We start from the raw sequence: 7,416 nt of genomic DNA on the forward strand, positions 1-7,416 counted from the left end.
GTAGCGCGGCGCCGTTTGAATTTGAGCAGAAACTTATAGAAACACGGTCTCCAAAAAAATTCAACTTAGTCCGTCAAATATTAAAATCGTTCAATGATGGGCAAGTATATACAATATATACACTTCGCACTTGCCGGTGTACGCACACCTGCTCACTGGAGCCATACTATTAATAATGTATCCATTTAAAATATTCATAATGTACCTTGCTTTACGGGTGTGTGAAGTCTCCGCCTGTCGGGTATCCACTTTGTCAGGTATCCAGGTATCCTCAACGACGGGTATCCTCAATGTTTATTCATTCTGATGAATGCTGTCAATGAAACATTAAAAGTTATAAAGTTATTCATATATAGTTTGATGTGAACATCCTGTAGTAGATCTTACAGGTGGCACCATGCGTTCCTTTCGCTACGCAACGCCAAGTGCGTTTCTCTGACTCCACTACAGTGTGGTTTAAAAAAAACAAAAAACTATACACTTTTGAAATGGCTGCCGAATAAAAAATCTATGATTCTGGGGAAAAGGTTTATTAGTATGGATAGCTTACGGACTCAACTTTCATATGACCTTCAAATAGTCTGAAAATAATTTATGATTGGTGAACACTACTCACTTTTGTAAAGGGTATGACAATTAGGTTGCGCAGTAATTAGCCTTCCAGTTTGTGAGGGGTAAGTCCTTTGGAGCTTACAAAATTCACTCCAAGATGTCTTCTTCAGTGAGCAGTGCTCACCCGAGCATTAATAATTTTCGGAATTTTTGGTGTCATATGATTTATGAAAGTTGAGTCCATAAGCTATCCATTCATCTAAACCTTTTCCCCCAGAATCATATATTTTTTAATCATCCGTCAGCCATTTCAAAAGTATAGTTTTTTTTTTAGACACACGATATAGAGTGGGGGTTGTTTAAATCTCAAGCACGAAGACAGTATGTATTTAATGACTGGTTTCCACACTAAATGTGACCCAACATCCTTTCAAAAGAACAACAAAAGTGTAACAGTTTAAGCTCAATCATTCGAAAGTTGTTTTCATTTTTAGATATCAAAATTAAACATTCGCCAATCGTCTTCTCTTCATTAAGTGTTTTCAGGCGTATACGTTGAAACCAATCAATTGTTTAGGGAACCCTTTTGATCTTCTTATATAGAAAAATGTGGAAAAAACCAAAACTTTGGATTTTGAAAATATTTGTTTTAGGTAAGAATTTCAATTGTCTGGGTTTGAATACTTTTTGTAACACAAAACACAATGTCCACAAATTTACATTAAACTTACACGGTTTGAAGATAATGATAGTAGAAAGCCTCCCTTAAAACATTACTTGTACAGGAGGTGCTGTAGTTTTTGAGAAATGAGTAAAACAATGTCACGAAAATTATTTGTGTCTGTATAGTGTTTTGTGTCCTACAGAAAGTACCCAAGTAATTCAAGCTTGCCACAAACAAGGCTAAAAACCACTTTTAGTAACTCAAGTGGCTAATTGAAGAAAACATTTTAGTTAACTCAAGTGAGCTGAAGTCTACGAATTGATACTCGATTCCCGGCTGGAGGGAAACATACACTAGGCAACAAGGAGTTCCAAAGAGATGCAGTATGTGGAATAGCTCTTTCTCCTAGATCTCATCAAAGCAAGAATGTTTGGGTGGGAAGAAGCAGACTGCCTCACTATCAATATGAGGAACCAGGACCCAATTTCATAGAGCTGCTAAGCACAAAAATTTGCTTAGCATGAAATTTCTTCCTTGATAAAACCAAATTTCCACGTGATTTTCAGGATAAGCAATCAACAGCTGAATACCAGTATCAAGCATTACACGCAAGAAATGGAAATTTTGCTGGTAATCCTGTTTTTATCAAGGAAGAAATTTGATGCTAAGCAAATTTTTGTGCTTGGCAGCTCTATGAAATTAGGCCCAGGTCGGACACACTGGTGGCACATTTACCGTAAGAAATACCTGTAAAAAAGACAGAGGCTGGTACAAAAAAGACCATTACTCAATTTGACTTCCCTTTAAAAGGGAACCATTGGTTGTAAACCATATAAAGTATCTCATTCCAAAGTAGAAGACATGCCCGGTTAGACACGTCCGGGCTAAACATCAACCGTACGGAAATTGCATCTTATGTTCAGTACTTCACGACAGCTGACATTTCCTTTTTTTTTGGCTGGTATCCTCCCTACTCTATGTTATATCCCGTACGATTCCACGTGGCTGTGTATAATGAAACGACCGTCTCTACTGCTGCGAACGAAGCAACCGCCGCATGGAACCCTCGAATCTCTTGAAATTGATTTACATCTTAGGCCTTTCTCTTCTGTCTTTCCTTTTTTGCCTTTCCTTTTTTGTTTAAAGCTCGGATTGACACGCTGTTTAATTGAAAGTCACTAATTGAAACCGAGCAGTAGATGGCAGTTGAAGTGATCGAATGGGCAACGTTAGTATAGATCATGGGAATGTGTGACGTCACATGTTTTTCCCAAAAGAGCCACAGAGCATCTCTTCCTTCAGGCACGTTTTGTACACAGCTCAATGGGAGAAAACATGAAATGTTATATTTTATGGGGTTCGCACTGTATGCTTTGTGTCAACTCTTATAAAGGCTTATAGTCATCCTTTTAGGCCTACTTGCAGCTGGGAAGCTGAATTGCGAAGGACGCTACAGAAAAATGCTCAGGCTACTTGCATTTAAGGGCGCCCCTGGGAGCTTTCCACATCAACCCCATACCCACGGAGCACAGCCAGAGATCGAGAAAGTGTTTGATTCTTTCTGAAGGAGGAAAACCAGAGGGCCCGGAAAAAAATCTTTATGGCCTAGGATAGACCCAACGCACAACTTTATAAACGCGCCGGCGCCGTTGCCGGGTATCGAACCAGTGTCACATTGGTGATAGAGACGAGTGCTTAAATACGCACTAGCCATCCATACCTCTTAATATGAATAAAAGGGTTATACTGTTATGTTAGGACTCTGAATTTGTATGGAAATTGTTGGACAAAATGTACAATTTTCCAAATGAACAGTGCAGTATCTTGCCTGCCATACAAAAGGAACATGGACGTTGTAAGACCTACATGTATAATAACAGTATGTCAATGTGTTTTTTAAGGTTACATTGTCTGTATCGAACCGTGTAGTTTAAAACAAACTCAGTTTGGGAACTGTTTTCCCCGTTTTGAAAAAAAGGGGGGCTCAATTGCAAAGTTCAAATTTTACCTGAACTGTTTGACTTTTAAAAAGACGGGACTAATTAACCGCTCTGTATGTTGGGGTTGCAGTCACAGCTAATGTAAATTATTACTGAAGCATACGCATTGCATTTAGGCAGGGCGTGCTATCACGAAATGTTTTCACAGAGAAAATAATTAACGGTTGCGATACTTAATTTTCTCGGTTTAAAACGAATCAAAAATAGCGTTGGCATTGGTATCATGAAGTACCTCCTACATAGAGCCATTTTTTTGTGAAATATGTATCTCTTAAATGAAGTCATACATACAGAAAGTGTCTACAAACCAGAACAAATTCTCGCTGGGTTCGGTTGATACAAAACAGAATTACGGACAATGAGTTGACATGCTGAAAGCTGTGCATGGTTTTCACTAGTTTCTCCTGACGCACACGGAGAATAAAGCCAACATAATTCACATGTTTGTAATTTCATGTTAGTAACCACACAAAATAAAACAACTTTTTGCGACTATTTTGTCAGCTCTACTGATCATCTAAAGACACTGGACACTTTTGATAGTTAGCATGACAACCTTGAACGAGTGTGCGGCCCCGTCCCTTATTGTAGCCCGAACCCTAAAATGTCATTGGGGCTACATTTGAGTTCGGGCGACATTTATTTTAGGTACAGGTTCGGGGCTACATTTAGGTTCGGGCGATATTTAGGTATAGGGTTTGGGCTTCATTTAGGTCAGGCGACATTTAGGGCTCGGGCTACATTTAGGGGCCGCTCAAACGATAGTATTAAACATTGTGATAAACGGCTCTTTCTGATGTAACGTAGTTTTTGAGAAAGAGGTAATTTCTCATTCAAATAATACAAGACTTCAGGCCTGCCTGCAGCCGTTTTAAGTGACCTGAAAACTTGTTTTAAGTGATCTGAAAGTTTGCTTATTGCTTTCTCTTTCGTTATTCTCTTGCAACTTCGATGAGTTATTAAGTCAAAATTACCACAGGTTATTTTTTTGGACACACCAAATAAGAATACTGGTCTTTGACAATACCAAAGTTGTCTAGTGCCTTTTTGTCAGGCAGGGCCTCAATAATATCAAATTACCTAAAGGAACACGTTGCCTTGGATCGGTTGAGTTGGTCTTTGAAAAGCGTTTGTAACCGTTTGTTATAAAATGCATACGATTAGAAAGACATTTTAAAAGTAAAATAAAATGATCCACACAAGTATCACTCGAAATTGCGTGGTTTTCCTTTTACTTTGCGAACTAACACGGTCAGCCATTTATGGGAGTCAAACCATAAATGGCCGTTCGTGTTTAGAAGACGAGGTAAAAGGAAAACCACGCAATTTCGAGTGACACTTGTGTGGATCATTATATTCTACTTTTAAAATATCTTTCTAATCATATGCATTTTATAACAAACGGTTACAAACGCTTTTCAAAGACCAACTCGTCCGATCCAAGGCAACGTGTTCCTTTAAGGCTTGATAATAGCTCCCCTTCGTACCGTCGCAAGAGAGCCACCGACGGCAAAGATTTGCAACCAATTTCTGCAAAACCCAGAGGTCCCGTCCAGTCTATGAGTTATTATAATACAAGTCGTATCAACCTCTAACATTCATTTTTTAAAGGCACAAAACGGAAATTGATTTTAAATCCCCATGTTCATTTGAAACATAGATCCTCTCTTTTCTAGAATTAAGAATTAAAGGGAAATGGCATGTTTTTCTTTTTGCCTTGAACTTGAAGACTTCGACAAATGTCCATATTTATTTTAGCACAATAAAACCACTTTGTATTGGTTCAGCGGTTTTGGGGGATGATGTGTGTTAATTAAACAAGGTTTAAAGGTTCTGAATGAATGGTTTGTTTTATTTCAAATTTTACCGATGACGTATATACCTATAAGGATACCTAAGAATTACCCGTCGACGGGTAATTTTTATTAGAGTGTTTGTTGTGGAAGTGTCGTAATTCAAACTCTTGGGTTTCTGATCAGCAGCGTGTGGGTTCGAATCCCAAGCCGTGCCACTTGTGTCCTTAAGCAAGACACATAACCATTGCTTCGTCCTTCGGATGGGACGTAAAGCCGTTGGTCCCATGTGTTGTGTAACGCATGTAAAAGAACCCACTGCACCTATCGAAAAGAGAAGTGGTTCGCCCCTGTGTTCCTGGCTGTGGCTGCTGTATGCGCCGTAGCACCTTGTAAACCCTTAGAAGGTGCTACACAATTGGGTCTCAGAATTCATCACTGCAATAACATATCTTTCTGAAAGTTTGTATATACTCAGCGCCTTGAGTACCTTGTTTGGGAGATACGTGCGCTATATAAGACTTCGATATTATTATTATTATTATTATTATTATTTTATAACTATTGTCATTAAAACCCACAGGATGGAATTTGATCTAACCCCCCTCCTCCCCCAAAAAGTACTTTTCCTACAAATTGCTGAAGTTCTTTGATTAAATTATTGCATTACATCTCTTCTTCTTCTTTTTTTTTCCGAGACCTGCCCCCGTCAATTTAAAGTCGCATATTGTTACCGAGCAGCTATTGCCCGTGTGACATACGGACAAATTGGAAGGTTTTGATTTTTTTCCACAGTTCCCGAAATAATTTTCTGACATTTTGCGTATCCACGTCTTTGCCATCAGCATAAAACTGTAAATTGCTTGAAACATTGTATTAAATGAAAATTCAAAAAAGTTATGCCAAGACCATGAAGATTACAAAACTGTATTTCTGTCATATCCATTGTGTTTTCGGCGGGAACGCTGACGCCGAAGATAATAATGTGTCTGATTGGGGGCCATTAAATATTTTACATCAACAACTTCAAATCGATGTAAAGAGTCAACAGGTTTGAGGATTTTTATATCTTGTTAAAGGCACTGTACACGTTTGCTAATTACTCAAAAGATATAGTCGCATAAAACCTTGCGAGCAACGGAGAGTTTTTAGAAAACCGCCCTGGTTGGCACGGACGGCCCAACGAACTGCATCCCGTGATTTGCAGCTTTGTTTCCAACAAATCCACCACTATTTTAAATGTTTTGTTTAACATTTTTACAAACTGCATCGACCTGTTTTTGCTTTGCATTTATGGCTTTCCATAGTTTTTCAACCTTGGTTGCGTTGACAAAATGTGGGCTGTGACATTGCACTAGAAAGATATATTCCGTCGACAATAGTGCAGGTATGGGGTGCGTGCGAGTGTATGACGTCACGTTGTATTTACTTGCATACTTAGCACCAGACTAGATTTTGTGACGTACAAACAGACGTCCTCATAATGTAACTTGAGACAATACAAACTCTTGCTGTTCTTTACTTTATAATTACCGGGTGCAGTATATGCTGAAACACGTCAATCTCCTGCTTATTTTTTCTGCACTATCAACTACGAGAGCTTCTTCCATTTTGTGTTTATGGCCACAGAGCATAATTTCATATGCCGCACCATTTCATTTGAATAGTCTTCCGGTATTTATTTGCTAGTTCTTTACAATGGTTTAAGTCTCTGTTAAAAACTCATTTTATAAAGCTGTTTATTTGTTATCTGCTTATTTGTAATAGTTTTTCTTTCTCTCATTGTATAATTTATAGTTCTCTTTATGCGCTTAGAGGCTTTTAAAATTAGTCGCTTAAAACAAGTTTTTTTTTTGCATATTAATTTTAGGCCATAGGCTAACATCGTATCTTTGTTTTTATGACATCTTGAACAATATCTCCACACTATAGCTGAAATTTCTATCATTTTGAGGTTTGGGAGATAACTATTTTTTTTTATTATAATGTATCGAGGAAAATCTCATAGGCCTACGTTAACTTACCAATGATGTTGACGAGCAATGCAAACACGTCTTGCAAGTGTGTTGAAGTTTAAAACCCCAGAATGATGACGCCATCAGCCATGTTTTGTTTTAACTGTACAATTTTTGCACGGTTCCTGCAATGACAAAATAAAATAATATAAATGCAATGTGAACGTTACGGAGTCCCCACAGTACGACAATTTTTTTCTTTCCTCGCGAGAAAACAAAATCTCGTGTTGCATGCACTTGTAACAAACTTGGTAGAGTTGCACTTTTGTGTTTGATATTATAAAAAATGAGCACTGACGTCATTCATGGCTACTGTCTGCCGACTGTCTGCCCAATATAGTTACATTGTCTGATCACAGTCTGCCTAGGAGTTAAACATGCATGGAAGACTG

At 38.2% G+C, this 7,416-nt stretch overlaps 1 long non-coding RNA gene across 1 annotated transcript in view; it reads right to left on the minus strand.

The window, feature by feature from the left end:
* LOC117306144 overlaps positions 1-7,139 on the minus strand; it is a 23,655-nt gene extending 16,516 nt beyond the window's left edge. Inside the window, exons 1-2 of the long non-coding RNA XR_004520887.1 lie at positions 7,034-7,139; positions 206-313 (exon numbers count right to left, since the gene is read on the minus strand). This is a non-coding gene — a long non-coding RNA (uncharacterized LOC117306144). The remainder of the gene's footprint in view (positions 1-205; positions 314-7,033) is intronic.
* Between the last annotated feature and the right edge of the window lie 277 nt (positions 7,140-7,416).

This window comes from Asterias rubens, chromosome 2 (genome assembly GCF_902459465.1).
Source record: "Asterias rubens chromosome 2, eAstRub1.3, whole genome shotgun sequence".
Taxonomy (NCBI): domain Eukaryota; kingdom Metazoa; phylum Echinodermata; class Asteroidea; order Forcipulatida; family Asteriidae; genus Asterias; species Asterias rubens.